Below are 17,842 nucleotides of genomic sequence, written 5' to 3' on the forward strand. Positions count from 1 at the left end.
TCGAGCACCGCCTGCAGTCGAGAAGTCCAAGAATTAGATACTCATTCGAAGGAACATAGAAGTTACGATTATTACCTAGGATAAAAAGATAACGCACGAAGTCATTATACAGCCCTGTTTCGTTGATGATTCCAGGACATAATCACCCTAAGGGGGAGATAATTGTAACGCCCGCAGATTCGAGCTAGTCAATTTAGAGACGATGAGCATGAAAAATGAGTTTTTGATGGAAAATTATTTAGAAGGATTAATCTTAACCAAGTTGTAGTGTATGTTACAAAGGTTCCGTACATATAAAGAATGCCGAAATCCAAATTATAACGAAGAAGTTATGGCATGTCGAAGTTTTTCGGCAAAACCGGCACGACACCGGGAGACGTAAATAGTGAATTTACAAGAAAGGACTTTTTAGCCTTAGTGATCTAAACAAAATTTGTAGTATACGTTAAACCGAGAACATACAAAAAAAGAACGCCCAAATCTGACTTCGTATAAGCGGTTTTTGGCATAGCAGTGCACGACCCGTAACTCGAATTTTAGTTCGAGCGATTTTTGGCCTACGCAACCTAAGTGAGAGTTAAATATCTCATTAATAGGAACTCAACAATAAAAAGACAGACGGAAATGGAGTCCGTATGAAGGAGTTACGAATTCTTCGTGGTCATTTAACAGTCTAATCTCCTCCTACTGTTAAATTTAAGATCGGTCGAGAATTAGCCGACGGAGTCTAAAGGAAAGTTGTAGATCTTGTTTTTACCTACGTGTGGATATAAATAACGTTGAAAACGGAGCTCGTATGCGAAAGTTACGGAGTTTAGAAGTCGGCAGGGTGATGTACGAAATCGGGTGACGTGGCTAAATATGGGCCAAGGCTTTCTCCCCAAGGCAAGCCACCAGGTGGTGACACCTGGCCATGGACTCGACGAGTAGGACCCCCTACTCGACGAGTAGAGCAGGATTCCAGCCTATAAATAGAGGTGTCGGGTTCCCTCATTCTTCACACCATTCCATCTTCTTCTCTCCCTCTCTAAACTCTCTCTCTAGCCCCCAAAACCCCCATAAGGTCTAGGTAAACCCCCTAGAACCCAAAGGAAGTCCCGAGGATCCGGAAGCCCCGAGAAAATAGCCTTTCGGCTCAGAAACTCTGCTCCGGCGGAGCCTGGTTTTCGAGAAAACCCGCTGTAAGTGAGCTACGCCTACGCTATTTTTAATATAGCTTCTAATTAATTATAGTAACATTATTAGGACCTTAAAATAATTATTTGGGCTATTATTATGAGTTATATAAGAGTGTTTCTTAACGCTTATATAATAGTAATAATTGCTAGACTATTAATTAGTCTCGGTAAATATTAGACTAAACCCTAGTGGTGATGATACTAGGTTTTGTCGAAGGAAGTTGTTTTAAAAGTAACGAAGTGTTGTCCAAGTGCAGAGTCACCACCTAATCAAGTGAGTGCATAGTTAATTTCATCTTACACATAGATATGAAGTATTTTATACGTGCTATGTGTGCATATAACTTGTATACTTGTTATCTATGTTGGATGAACGATTTTATACATGTTTTAAATGATTTAAACTGTATATGTATTTTATATCTACGAATATGTTGGGTAAAACATGGGTAGATGAACGAGGAGGGATGAAAGGGGATATAAGTAAACATTGGCGACTATGAGACTTAGTGCCTAAGCCCTGGCGACTATGCGACGTAGTGCATGTTGTATAAACCCTGGGGACTATGAGACTTAGTGCCTAAACCCTGGCGACTATGCGACGTAGTGCATGTTGTATAAACCCTGGTGACTATGAGACTTAGTGCCTAAACCCTGGCGACTATGCGACTTAGTTCCTGTTGAGTAAACCCTGGCAACGATGGATTTCGTGCCGATTCCTTTGGATGATCCTTAGGAATGAATGAATGAGGAATATCTAATTCTTAGGGTAGATCCTTAAGAGTAAAGAAGATAATGGGTTGATTGTTTGATGTTTAAACATAATAATTATATTATTGTGGGTTGAAAACCCTATGTACTCACCAGGTTTCCCAACCTGACCCACTCAAGCTTATTTGAATCACAGGTGCCGATACGAAGTTACATTACACTGAGAGATTAAAGAGGTGTAGATCACTAGTGTAAATGAATGTAAGTTCTGTTTATGCTTATGTTTCTGTATTGACAATGACATCCCAAATGTTTTAAAATGAATAAAAATACATTTCTTCGGAAATGCTTTGATAACGTATTTATCATGTTTTACTGGGAACAAATTCCGCAACATTTTTATTAAAAGAAGTACTCTGATTTTTATAAAGCATAAACAAAATCGGTCTTCTCTGGCCGTGAAAAATGGGGATGTCACAATCACCCGTATGTTTACGGAGAGGGCGATGTTCTGGCTGGAGTTTGCTTCTGAGAAGGCTCAGATGACACGTTATCCGAGCATGCTCAATACTGACATTCGACGGTTTGTGGCGACCCAGTGTTGTGATATGCTTATGCATTTACAGGAGGCCGCTAGGCGGCGTGAGTTAGAGATTGAGTTGTAGTTGAGGGAGCAGCGGCAGGCCCCGGCACAGTCACAGTCGATGCCAAAGCAGTCTAAGACCACTGATTCCAGGTCAGGGGGCAGCAGGGCCGCACTTGTAGCAAGTGCGGGAAGGGTCACTCGGGGGTTTGCAGATCGGGTAGTGTGTTCCGCAAATGTGGCAAGGAGGGGAACTTTGTGAGGGATTGTCACCAGCTAGCCACATATGAGGATCTGCTACCACTACCATCAGGTTGGTCAAGTGAAGACCAATTGTCCACAGCTTGCTGTCAGGCCGGTACAGGCTCCAGCGCCGGCTACATTGAGGATTACTGACGGGAGTCAGGGAAGAGCAGCGCCCCCGAGGGCTTAGGGACGCGCCTTCCAGCTTACAATAGAGGAGGCCAGAACAGCACCAGACGTGGATGCTGGTATGTTTCTATCCCTTATCTTACTGATTATATCTTTTTTATGCTTATATGTTTGTACCTGTGATTAGGTACGTTTTTAGTGAACTCCTTACCTTCTTTGGTATTATTTGACTCGGGGGGCGAGTCGGTCGTTTGTCTCTCATACATTTAGGAGGGAGTTCGGTTTTCCAGTAGGAGAGTTAGAGTGTCCGTTGCGAGTCTCTATCGCCAACGAACACGGGATTTTCGCTTCTTCAGTCTATCGGGGTTGCGTATTAGAGATCTTTAGGGTATCTTTCCCGATAGAACTGATCCCGATTCCCATGGGGATGTATGTGTGATTCTTGGTATGGAGTGGCTTAGTCACTTCGGTGCCATGATCGACTGCGAGGGTCAGCGGGTGGTAGTTCGAACCCCAAGTGGGGGAGAACTGATTGTCTACGGCGAGGGCACCAGATGGGATCAGGGTTTTGTTCAGCTACTAGGGCTCGGCAGTATATTCAGCACGGGTGTGCGGGTTATCTATCATACATGGTGGATACACGGGTCAGAGATCATATTTCAATTTCAGAGTTTCCAGTAGTCAGGGAGTTTGCTGACATGTTCCCGGAGGAGTTACCCGGGGTGCCTCCGGAGAGGCAGGTCGAGTTTAGGATCGACCTAGTGTCAGGTGCGACCCCTATCACTAAGGCGCCATATCGATTGGTACCACCGGAGATGCAGGAGCTGTCATCACAGCTACAGGAGCTGTCGGGAAAGCAGTTCATTCGTCCTAGCAGTTCTCCGTAGGGAGCGTCAATCCTCTTCGTCAGGAAGAAGGATGGTTTACACCGGATGTGCATTGACTACCAGGAGTTGAACAAGTTGACTGTGAAAAACCATTATCCACTCCCAAGGATAGATGATCTTTTCGATCAGTTGCAGGGAGCATCTTGGTTCTCCAAGATAGACCTGAGGTTCGGGTACCATCAGGTCAGGGTTAGGGAGGAGGACGTGGAGAAGACCACGTTCCGGACTCGTTATGGGCATTACGAGTTCGTGGTGATGCTGTTTGGGCTCACCAACGTGCCAGCAGTATTCATGGACCTGATGAATCGGGTCTGCAGACCGATGCTCGATCGCTCGGTCATCGTGTTTATAGATGATATCTTGGTGTACTCCAAGACCAGAGAGCAGCACGAGGAGCATCTTTGGGAGCTATTGGGAGTCTTGCGTCGAGAACGGATTTATGCCAAGTTATCGAAGTGCGAGTTTTGGTTACGAGAGGTCCAGTTCCTTGGATATCTCATTAACCAGGAGGCGATTTTGGTCGATCCGGCCAAAATCGAGGCGGTTATGCAGTGGAAGGTTCCGAAATCTCCCCCGGATATCAGGAGCTTCTAGGGGTTGGCAGGGTACTACCGGAGATTCATACAGGATTTCTCTAAGATTGTAGTACCCCTCACTCGTCTGACGAGGAAAAGGGTGGATTTTCGGTGGGGCCCCGAGCAACAGAGGGCGTTTGAGACCCTCAGACATCGACTATGCAAGGCTCCAGTCTTGACTTTCCCGGAAGGAGTTGAGAATTTTGTGGTATTCCGTGATGCATCCATCACAGGACTGGGAGCGGTCCTCATCCAGAGAGGACGAGTAATATCATATGCATCGCGACAGTTGAAGCCGCATGAGATGAGATACCCTACTAATGATATAGAGTTTGGAGCAGTGGTATTTGCTCTCAAGATTTGGAGACATTACCTCTATGGAGTCTGTTGTACCATTTACACGGACCACAAGAGTCTGAGGCACATCATGGATCAGCCGAACCTGAACATGAGGCAGCGCAGATGGCTTGACGTGGTCAAGGATTATGACTGCGAGATCCTTTACCATCCTGTTAAAGCGAACGTGGTTGCGGACACTCTGAGCCGCAAGTCAGCTGGATCTTCTGCTCCAGTGACATGCATGAGGATATCAATGGATTCTCCACTTGTGAGCTTGAACCGGGAAGCTCGGACAGAGGGTATGCATCAGCAGAACTGGAAGCTTGAGAGGATTAGGGGTGACAACACCTGGTTTGTGCAGGATAGCCGGGGATTATTGACCCGTTGTGGTCGGGTCTGGGTTCCGATATCTGGTGGGGTCAGATAGACTATATTGGAGGAGGCTCATAAGTCTCGCTTCTCTATTCACCCAGGGGCCACCAAGATATATCGGGATTTGCGATTGAGTTACTGGTGGTCGTGCATGAAGCAGGAGATCGCTTGGTACGTTGAGAGGTGCTTGACCTGTAGGATGGTCAAGGCTGAGAACCAGAGGCCGCATGACAAGCTGCAGCCTCTAGAGATTCCCATGTGGAAATGGGAGCAGATCACGATGGACTTCATCACCAAATTGCCGAGAACGGCAAATGGGTTCGACGCCATATGGGTCATCGTGGATCGATTGACCAAGAGTGCTCATTTTCTGCCCATTCGGGAGAGCTTATCGGCCAAGAAGCTAGCCGATGTGTATATATGCGAGATTGTCACTCGCCATGGGGTTCCGGTCTCTATCGTTTCAGACCGCGATGTTCGTTTCACCTCCCGTTTCTGGCAGAAGTTCCACGAGGAGCTGGGTACGCGGCTACACTTCAGTATAGCCTATCATCCGTAGACAGATGGCCAGAGTGATCGGACCATACAGACTCTCGAGGATATGCTTAGAGCCTAGGCTATTGACTTCGGTGGAAGTTGGAACTCTTACCTGCCCCTTGCAAAGTTCTCCTATAAGAACAACTTTCATTCCAGTATTGGTGGTCCACCTTATGAGCTGTTGTAACATCCTGTTTTAAATAGATTGATTAAATAATAAATCAGGAACCTCAGGAAGTAATTATTATGATTATTTTATATTATTAGAGCTCAAAATTAAATAATAATTAGTGGGTTGTTGGTTTCGGGGAGCCAAATGCCAAGATTTGAATCTCTAGGGGTTAAAGTGTGATTGTGGGACTTAATTTGTAAAGATTTTAATAAGTCAAGGGCTGATTGGTAACATTTTGGACTTGAATTGTAAGGATTTGTAAAGGAGGGGTTGTTTTGGAATTATTGGACTCATATTGAAAAGAATTATGGGAGCAAGGACCAAAGTGTAAGTTTTGGACTTGATTTGAAAGGAATTTCAGAGGGCAGGGTTGAAAAGGTAAAGTATGGGCTGAGTTTGAAAGAAAAGGGGGAGGGGAAGGGCTAAAGGTGGCATTACGGGATAAGTTTGATGAGGGTGGTAGGGTATATATCCTACCGAGTAACCCTAACCCTAACTGTGAGTCTAGCCGCCACCTCCACTCTCGTGATTTCCGACGCCTCACCACCACCTCCGTTGAGGTAGCTAATGGGTTTTATACAAACAATCCTATGTGTGCATGCAACCCTAGAGTTGGATCTATGTTATCACTATTAGTTATACAACATTATGAACACATAAGGAAACCTAGCATGCTCCTAGTAATTTCAAAATTCACATAGGAGAATAGAATACATACCTTTTTGTTGTTATATATAGTAATAACAACAAATTCCTTGAGTTTCCTTAGCTCTTGAAAGCTAGTACCACAAGTGTAGTACCTCTAATGGCTCACAAACACACTTTGGGTGAGAGGATGAATATGAGAGAGAGGAGGAAAAGTACTAAGCTCCAAAATTCGTCCCTAGTAGGGTTTTCCTAAGAAGTGGTCGAATTCTAGTGCCTTAGGGTGCTATTTATACTTGAGGCTAGCTAGGGTTTCAAGGTGGAAACCCTAATCCCTTATATTAGGGCCTAAGAAAGTCCATGGACTCCTTTCCTTAAGCCCTTGGACAAAAACTCCTAGATCCTTCTAGGATTTTCGTTCAAGCCTTAATAAAGGTGATCCAATAGCCCAAAGTCTCAACTATCAAATAATTACAAAACAGCCCCTGTACTTTTAATTAATTCCTTTAATCCCGAAATTAATTCCTAATTAATTTCTGATTAAATACTAATTAATAATATGATTCCAAATTATTATATTAATCATATAATATAATAAATAAATCATATTTATGCCCTAATCAACCTCTCTCCTCAACTGTCATCCTGTCTAGTCACCCGTGTGAAGGCAACCCAAAAGGACCATGCTCACAATCGGGTCAAGTACATACCAAAATAGTTATGGACTTAGACACTGATCCAACAGTCTCCCACTTGGATAAGTCTAATAACTATTATGCGTATGACTTCAGAACCTGATCAGCAATCGTAGCTTTCAAAAGCCGCTGTCAACTCTGATCAGTAACTTGTCCTTTAGATAAGGGATCGTATATTCCTCCATTCTCAAGATATCGTATAGACACGAGACATGGATTTAAATCATTCTCTCTGTCTATGTATTGTTTCCCGACTTCTGATTCATGACGACTGACAACAGACTACAATTGAACACATCAACTTAGTCCCGGCTTGGCCAAGCGCTTAGGTGTCATCACTAAATCATCGAGGGGCCCACAGATATCGCTTTTATCCCACTTTGGGTAAAAGGAATGGATAAACTTTGACTCAAATGCTTGCTTGCACCTACTAATCGAATCACACACAACAATAAGTTTTATAACACCAAGTTACTGGTGCGTTTACTTATCATCAATGTGCAACCGACCAGCAAATAACAACTCACACGTCTCGGTTTCAAGAATATACAATGTTATCGTCTCACTAATCACCCGTGATAAATCCATGAAGTGATTCAAGTGAGCGTGGGTTTAATCCAATACTTTAATCTTACCAAAGCACTCATGAACTCTGCAGCAAACTTGTGCTATGTCTAAACACTTTAGACAATCTGCAAACAGATTCATGACAGTCTTCCTTCATACCTACTTCCAACGTATGACCGACTGTGGAGGTTCGAATAACCCAGTTATTCTGGAAGTCAAAACATGCAAAGTGAAACGCAATAATAATATTAATCGTATATGGCCCCAAAACTTTTGAGCGTAAATAAAAACACTTTTATTTAAACACCATATTGATTACTCATTATTCATTGCTTACTGTTTCAGAAAATTAACTTATTACTTGAATTATAACCACAATTGTCCCATGCTCCAAGCATGCACACTTTGGTTTCCTATGGTTCATACTTTGTGAAATATATCAATTGAAAAACTTTTCCAATGAAACTCATTTCACAATCCCCAATCCTTATTATTAGTATAAAAATATCAAATTCTTGCCACTTTTAGAATATGTCAGATTCTAATATTTTATGCAATGATTCTTTCGTAATGTCATAGCACAAAAGTCACCAAGACCCGGCTAATGAAATTACAAGGTATTCTATCGGAAATTGTTACAAGACAATTCCATAGACGTGAAGTCTCACATTCAAAGTACATTCCTTTGAACATCCTTCTCGTATAAAAGTTTCTAATCTAGACATATTTCTTAATATCCAACTCCCATTAATGGAACCATTTCCATATTTGCCATATGACAACTCATTCTTAATAGAATCTTATCTATTCATAATAATGTCAATATAGTCCATCCAGTACTATACTTCCAACTACTCACAAGCGACAAATCCTCAGTGAACCTCAGATCGTCCTTTGATAGTTGTTTAATTATTTTAGTCAAAACCGATTCTGGTCCCTTTTTCCCTCTTAATGCCCTAGGCATTTGGAAAATTTTAGAATGGTCAAATAATACAGCATATGCAATCGATCCTATACCCGAAGCATATTGGACACGATGCATAATGTCTCACATAAAGACGTGATACTTTATCAGTCTTTTGCCATAATATTTTGTTAGCCATGTTCTCACAATTCGAACTATGAAGAGGGATGTCGTAATCATAATCGAATTTTGAGAACGTGCTATGTATCCTTGACTAAATTTTATTAACATTTCTTGATCTAAGCTTTTAGATTTTGAAACGAAGTATAATATTCTCTCCCTTAATTATAGCAAAACAAATTTTCAACCCCTACAACTTTGCAAAGTTAATCTTTGTTTTCTATAATTAATATTGCTAACTCGCAATACTTGAAATAATAATCATGCTCCCACTAACACAATGATTATTTCCATACAAGCATAACACTTATGCTCCCACTAGCTTTGACATGTATTCAGAAAACACTTGAACTTCTAGAAAACAATGCTTATTGAATTCCTTAAGTTCATATTTCTAATACCTAACGCTTTGATAAGCCTTTATCTAAGTTTTTTAAGCTCATACACCTTTCCTTAGATAGCTCACATGTGTTTCTAAACAATTCAGAATTTATGTTACTAAGTCCCAGATGTTCAGACTAATTGCCAAATCTCACAATTCGAACTATGAAGAGGGATGCCGTAATCATAATCGAATTTAAGAATACAATTATCACAATTGCTATCTTCTTAAAATCTCTCTTAGTGAAAGCATTTCCTCACAATCATTTTCATGAAGGAGGGAGACCTTATGACACTTAGATTTTAAAGTGTATGTGTTCCTATCCATTTGAATTTGTCATAACAATAATTGTAAGACAATGTTCGTGACAAATCTAACTCATATGGACTGAACTTGTTCAATCTCGATTTCCTGCCTCATGGTAGCACGAATGCCCACCATTGCTTCCAGGTCGTTGAGTAGTTCACCATTTCCTATCAATGTACTTTCCATTGATTAGGGTGCCTTGCCTTTATGCAATCAATTCATAGAACTCATATTGCATAGTTGACTTCATCTGGAATGGCGCAGAAACAAAATTATGTCAACACGATAGGTCGCCAACCTCAAGTCGTGTGCTAGTGATTAACTATCGGTTTATTCTTGATTTGTTCTTGAAACGTTTCAAGACAATTGAGGCTCCCACTGACCTCTTGACATATATGATTCTCTTGTCAGAAACCTTTCCTAGAAAAAACAAATATTCAAGAGTTAGTGTAGTTCTTATCAAGACAAAACACTTCACATAATTGGTCCTAGTTGGTCTTTGTCTTATCCAAGACAGCACAACTTACCAATTTCAAATGTGCAAGAATAAGAAAACCTTTTCCAAACTCCACATTTGATGAGTGTTATAAACCTACTTAAGACTTGTCACTCAATTCACAATCTTGGAATATAACTCTAAGACTTGATATTGGAACGAAGTATGATTGACTTCTTGATTTTAACCATTTCTACAATTCTCGATTCCTCTTCTTAGACATACAAATGCACTAAGACTCACTTGGAGGATCAATTGAGATATGGTTCTTAATCATTAAGACTTATCATTAAACACAATAAAAGGTACTTTCCCTTCTTCTTAGAATAGAGAAACTTTTATCTTTCTGCCTACTTGATTCTTCTTATTCGTTCTGCTATTGATTGAAACTCTTTCAATCAACTCAGAATTATACTTAATCTTATAAGTATAACCATATTTACTAAACTTTAGTAAATCATGACGAATATCTTTATCACTCTTGTGGTGGACTTGATCAATGCACAACCTAGTGTACTCGATCTCCTAGTCCTTCTCTTGACACTTTGTCAAAAAATTAGTCTAATTTCCAAATATGAAGTTTCTCATTCATCACGCAACCAAGTTGCATGACTCCAAGTTTCTGTCCAACTGAAACTTGGGCGATGAGAATCTTCCCTTATTTGGAAAATTCTCGACATTTCCACAAATAACATAATTAAGAATCAAATCCATTATTGCTAACAATAGAAACAATCAAACATCAATTTTTCATACACACCATTGCAAGGATAAATAAATAAGACAAAATCAAAATTTATTTTATTGCGGAAAAATTTGTCCTTACAATGCAATTCAACTGAAAAACTATGCTATTACATATTTCTTATCAATCTATCCTAACTCTAGAGTAGCAGCTCAAAAATCTGATCCTCGAGTCCATGCGATTGAAATCCATTTCTTCATGATCAGATTCAACATGCTTCTTCCTTAAGCTTCCTCTCTTTTCTTCGATCCTGCAAAAACATCAAAATGTAATCTTGTCACATCATGTATTAAGAATCAAAGAATAGGAACTTATAGAGTTAGTTAATAGATTTTACCTGAAGTAGAGCCATACGTCTTGACTCTCCCATCTCTCAGATCTCTCAGGTAAATAGGGCAGCTTCGTCTCCAATGCCCCTTCTCTTGGCAATAGAAGCAAATGGACTCTTTTGGAATGGCACAAGGAACTATCTCAGAATTTGCCTTTTTTGGATCTCCAATGTCACCATTTTCAATGTCCATTGAAGTTTGGGAGTTTGATTCACCAGACAAATTCTCTTGATCAGCACGCCAAATCATTGTTGATTCAGCAGCTATAAACAAATAGGTCAAATCAATGAGGGTCACGTCATGGTTCATCATATAGTACTCTCTAACGAACTCACTATATGATTCAGGAAGCGACTGAAGAACCCAGTCAACAGCCAACTCACCTGAAATCTCGACACCCAACATCCTTAACCTGTCAATGTGTGACTTTATCTCCAAGACGTGTGCACACACAGGTTTCCCATCTTCGTGTTTACTTGCCAATAGGGCTTGAGTGAGCTTGAACTTTTCACGCCTTTGAACTTGTGGGTTAGGGAGAATAATTGGAGGAGGTGGAGGAAGTGAAGCATGACTCTCATTTCCTTGATCGTATCGTGGAACGTCATCTTCATTTGGAAAGCTTGTTCCAAGGGACTTGGGAAGACCATTGTAAGATTTAGACATCTACAAAACGGGAGAAAATTCAAGTTAGTTGATAAGAATCCTTGATGTAACACCCAAATGAAACATCAAGTCTAGGATCCAACACAACATTCTACAACCTAGAAGAGGGATGCCGTAATCTAGTTGCAGAATATTTGAAGGTAGGTAAATGACGATTTACCAATTCCCACCATGAAAAACAAAAATGAAGTTTAAGTTTTAAATGAATTGAAACTCCTAGATCTTTTGAGATTCATTGAACTTTTCAATGGCATGTTTAATCTCGATTATGCCCTTCAAATTTGCGACTGGGATACCGAGAATCACAAACAAGGTGTGAATAACCATATGAATCTACGTGATGCACTCAATGATACTATCACCTAATCAATGTGTCGGTTAACCACACACGCTCCATTGATCTATGATAAACATCGAGCCACCCTTCGCCACCAATGTCAATCCCAAATTAGTGTGTCGGTTAACCACACACGCTCCACTAATGTTTGACAAGGGTACGAAGTGTAATTCCATGGATTAGCATACAATTTCACATTTTGCCTAAAGTAACTAGAATCATGGGAATTTGTGAAAGCATGTAGTTACTTTGTACTTCATTATACTTATAATGGAAGGTTTCGTCCTTCCTACCCGTTCGGCTAACGACCCTCCACTAGTCAAGAGTGCGGTGGGTAAGAGTGGATACCCATTCAATCGCCATTTTATAAGCAATTTCCTTAAACACCCCTTATAGACCAGCTTCGTGAATGAGGCCTACTAACGATAAGACTGACTGTTTACTCATAGATATATATAATATTAGACTTTTAATGTCATATATATAGTATAAGGTGTATTTTTTACACTTTTAAAATACTAGGTGGTTTTATTAACTTTCTCTTTTAATTAAACTTTTAATTAACTTAACAAAACCATAAGGGTGTAATTTGAACTTTTCAAAATACGACGGTTTTAGAATTTAACATTTCAAAATTAAACTTTTAATCAACTTTTAAATTCCAAAACTTGAGGGCAAGTTTTGAACTTTTCAAAACAAATAGGTTTAAAAAAAATTTCGAAAAATTAAAACCTTTTAATCTTAAATATTAAAATTTGATTTAATAATTATCCAAAATTAAACAATTAATTTGAATTATTAAATCTTGGAGGATATCTATTAAATTAAACACTTAATTTAACCTAATCCCTTAAATCCCCTAAAATTCGAAATTATAGGATGGGATAATTCAAAATCTTTAATTACCAAATTTAAACACTTAAAAGATAATTACAAGATATGGCATTATCCAAATCCCTAAAAATTAGGATCTAATCTTGGGGAGGAGGCCAATTTCGAAATCCTAGGGTTGGATAACCCTAGAATTCGAAATCTTGGAGGCTAAGGAAAGGATTTGGGAAACCCTAACCAAATTTCGAAATTTAGGGTTTATGAACCCTAATTTTGAAAATCATGCCTTTAGGGTTTATTGGCTATAAACCCTAATATGTCAAATTCATACTTTTGTATAGAATCTAATTGAAAACAAAAACCAATAGCTCTGATACCACTAATGGGTTTTATACAAACAATCCTATGTGTGCATGCAACCCTAGAGTTGGATCTATGTTATCACTATTAGTTATACAACATTATGAACACATAAGGAAACCTAGCATGCTCCTAGTAATTTCGAAATTCACATAGGAGAATAGAATACATACCTTTTGTTGTTATATATAGTAAGAACAACAAATTCCTTGAGTTTCCTTAGCTCTTGAAAGCAAGTACCACAAGTGTAGTACCTCTAATGGCTCACAAACACACTTTGGGTGAGAGGATGAATATGAGAGAGTGGAGGAAAAGTGCTAAGCTCCAAAATTCGTCCCTAGTAGGGTTTTCCTAAGAAGTGGTCGAATTCTAGTGCCTTAGGGTGCTATTTATACTTGAGGCTAGCTAGGGTTTCAAGGTGGAAACCCTAATCCCTTAGCTTAGGGCCTAAGCAAGTCCATGGAGTCCTTTCCGTAAGCCCTTGGACGAAAACTCCTAGATCCTTCTAGGATTTTCGTTCAAGCCTTAATAAAGGTGATCCAATAGCCCAAAGTCTCAACTATCAAATAATTACAAAACAGCCCCTGTACTTTTAATTAATTCCTTTAATCCCGAAATTAATTCCTAATTAATTTCTGATTAAATACTAATTAATAATATGATTCCAAATTATTATATTAATCATATAATATAATAAATAAATCATATTTATGCCCTAATCAACCTCTCTCCTCAACTGTCATCCTGTCTAGTCACCCGTGTGAAGGCAACCCAAAAGGACCATGCTCACAATCGGGTCAAGTACATACCAAAATAGTTATGGACTTAGACACTAATCCAACAGTAGCCACCACCGCTAAGGCCGAAGATGCGAGCCACCAGCCACGTTGCTGCCGACGGTTGAAGAATCGAAGAGTGGGTGTTGGACGTCGGGGCAGAAGAGATTGAGGGAACAAATCGACATCGCTGCCTTGTTCTTCGCTGGAGGGTGAACGGCTCCTCGTCTCCGTTTCTTTTTGTCGTTGAACTATCACCACCGATGTCGCTAGGGTCGTCGAACGCCGTCGTGTTGCTGTCGTAAGAGCCGCTGCTGTCGCCGATGGTGTTGTTGCCGCCGCCGGCCTCAACCACCAATTCGTTGAAGACTAAGTTGGTACCAGTTTCCCATGGATAGCTTACTCAGAAGTTACATTGTGTTCGCGTGTTGCTTGGTTGAGACTCATGAAGACTCGCCACCACCGTGGGGTGGTGGCTGTCAATGCAAGACCGCCGCCAGCCACCACTAGGTGGCTGTGTGTGGGTGTTTAATCTAGTGTATGCGTGCTTCAGTTGTGTTTCACAAGTTGATGGGTGTTTCGGGTTGCTGTTGCCGGAAAAATACCCAAGTAAAACCAACATGGCTGCCGGCCATGGTGGCTGTCGCCTCAAGGACAACCATGGCGGGTGTGTATGCTGTTGTATGGTGTTAATTTCGTGTGTGTGTTATTTGGTTTTTGGGATTTTAAATTGTATTGTAATCTGTAGGAATAATAATAGAATAATCCATAACCACCACCGTGAGGTGGTGGTGGCCGCCTCCTGCCGCCACCGGCCGCCGTGTCGGGTGGCGGTGTGCTTTGATTGCGTTTGGACCTCGTTTGGATGGTTGGACAAGGGGCTATTAAACCCTAATGGGCCAAAAGAAACCCTAGTGGGCCCAAAGAGACCCCAATGGACCTAATAAAACCCTAATGGACCCAATAAGGCCCAAAGTGACCTAGAAACTCAACCAATTGACTAATGGGCTAGTATTGGGTTGGAAAAAACCCTAATTAGGGTTTGGAAAACCCTAAGAGCATAAAACCCTAATTGTGGAAATTGTTTGGTACACACACACGAGAATTAATTATTAAACTTAAAATAATAATTAATAATCATTGGCAAACTAACTTAGCAATAATGGACTTAATGGATTAAGTCCTTAATGGATTAAGTCCTTTAGGGGTTAAGTAAGAAACACTTAACCCTAATCATCATTTCATGTGAAAGCCCTAATCTCACTCGGGCTTTGAATTGGGCCTTCCTATTGGGGCTTTGGCGATTGGACTATTGATGGTCCATCCAAGAACAAGTTATTGGACCAAAGTAATTAGATGGGCTTTATGATAAGGCCCATGTGAGGACTTGGGCCCAATTTGGAAAATTGGGCCACATATGGGCCATAATTGGGCCTTTATGATTATGTGATAATGGGCCATGGGAATTGGATTGGAATAATTGGATGGGCCTTAAGGAAAGACCATGTAGAGGTCTGGGCCCAATTTGGAAAATTGGGCCATATGTTGGGCTTTGGCCCATTAGTTTACTTTTGGGCTTTTGTAGTGTGAGTTGGAACTTGGGCTTGGAACCCAATTATTAATTGGGTATTGTTTGATGTTGACAGTTCAGGAATCTGGCAACCACTAGTGGGAGCTTTACCTGCGGGACTTCAGTAGTGCCAGGTGAGTTATCCTCACTATACTAAGGGGTCTAAGGCACCAAGGCCGTGTTGGATAAGGTGTATAAGTCCATAACTATACTGGTATGTACTTGACCCGACCCGGCATGGTCCATTTGGGTTGCATGGCATCATGCATTTGGATAGACTAAATGAGAGAAATAACACTTGTGGTTATTAATATATTATAAGTTCTAATATATTAATAGTATTATTTAATTAGTATTGATCAGGAATTAATCTAGGATTAATTAAGTGATCAACAGATGACTAATTAAATATATGGGTTGATTATGTAAATCATCCATAACTTATATAGTGGGCTAAAAGGCTCCATGGATAATCAAGTTGGGTTAAACCCATTGGATGCTCCATGGAGGCTCCATGGGAGTTACAAACCCATGGGTCATGGAAATGAAGAGTCATGCCACATTAGGGTTTACATGGTGTAACCCTAGATGTGACACACTATAAAAAGAACATATCATTCACCAAAATCAGCTACACATAGAGATATAGAGGGCTTGGCCGATTTTTGCAAGTGTTACACTTCTCTCAAGTTTACTCCAAAGCATTTGGTGTTGTGTGAAGCATTTGAGGCATCACACTTAGGGTGCTAGGCTCTCAAGGTTTTCAAGGAATCAAATCATCAACAAGGGATGCTATTCTAGCAATTCTTTTAGTTAAAAGTTCCCCATGTATGCTAGATAGGACTATGAACCTTGGAAAAAGTATTTTTGCATGTATTTAGACAAACATAGATCCAAGGTTTTCTAGGGTTGCATGTACACTTAGGAAGTGTTAGAATGCTCAAAACCCATCAGTGGTATTAGAGCCAAGGCTTGCTTGTCAATACTTGATGCAAAATAGTCTTAAAAATCGATTTTTGAGCTCTCTACACAGGGGACTCGCCGAGTCCATGGGGGGACTCGACGAGTCCAAGCAAAAATCGAACCAACTCGGCAAGTCAGTTCATGCACTCGACGAGTTGATCATGCAGAGTGCTATTTTTCGTTTTTTGCTGCTGGAAATGGACTAGAAACATTACCCTAAACTGTTTTGGTGTTTTAAAACTTGTTTTAGTTTGTATAATGGTTGTTCTAATCCATTTACAATGGCTAAATATCAAAAATTCATGATTTTATGTGTTCTTGTCTTTTTGATGTTCATATTCATGTTCTTATGAGATTAGATGATCATAGGAATTATGTGTAACTTCTTGCTAGTCTTAATTCTTGATCATCATATGTGTTAATAGAATCCATAATTTGTCCTCAAGTTATGGATTACCAAAAGTTTTATCTTTTAATGACCATTAAAGAAACACATAAGTTACATAAAATGAAGAGTCACTCATTTTAATGAACCAATTAATCTCATAAGTTATGAATTGAAGAGTTTTGTAAAGTTACAAAACTTGCCCTCAAGTTTTGGAACATGTAAAGTCATCTAATTAACTTTAGTTCCAACCCCTAGAATTTTAAAAGTTAAAATTCAACCCTTATACTTATAATATTATAAGTTTAATAATAATAATAATATATATATATATATATATATATATATATATGTATAAGATCAAGTCGTTTTACCGTTAGTAGGCCTCATTCACGAAGTCGGTCTATAAGGGGGGTATAAGGTTGTTGCCTATAAAATGGCAGCTTAATGGGTGTCCACTCTCACCCACCGCTTCCTTGACTGGTGGAGGGTCGTTAGCCGAACGGGTAGGACAGTGACTTACAATTCTCATTAAAAGTATAATGATTATTATAAAGTAACTAAATGTTTTATAAATTCCCAATCTTAGTTACTTTAGGAAAATGTGAATAAGTTGCTAACCCATGAAATTACACTTTGCACTTTGATTAAGTCGTTGGTGGAGCGTGTGTGGTTAACCGGCACACTAACATGGACTTAACAAGGTAGGCAAAGGGTGACTTAAGGTTTCTCATAGGTCGGTGGAGCGTGTGTGGTTAACCGGCACATCGATTAAGTGAAAAACATTAAGGGCACCAAGTAATTTGCATGGTTACTTCACACCTTGTTTTGTGATCCTCGGTATCCCAGTCACAAAACATGAAGGGCACACTCGAGATTGAAACATGCCATTGAAAAGGTCAATGAATCTCAAAAGAATCTAGGAGTTTCTAAAAACCAAATAAAACCTAATAATTTATATTTCGTTTTCATGGTGGAAATT

This window comes from Lactuca virosa, chromosome 7 (assembly GCF_052849685.1).
Source record: "Lactuca virosa cultivar CGN04683 chromosome 7, Lactuca_virosa_CGN04683_v6, whole genome shotgun sequence".
Taxonomy (NCBI): domain Eukaryota; kingdom Viridiplantae; phylum Streptophyta; class Magnoliopsida; order Asterales; family Asteraceae; genus Lactuca; species Lactuca virosa.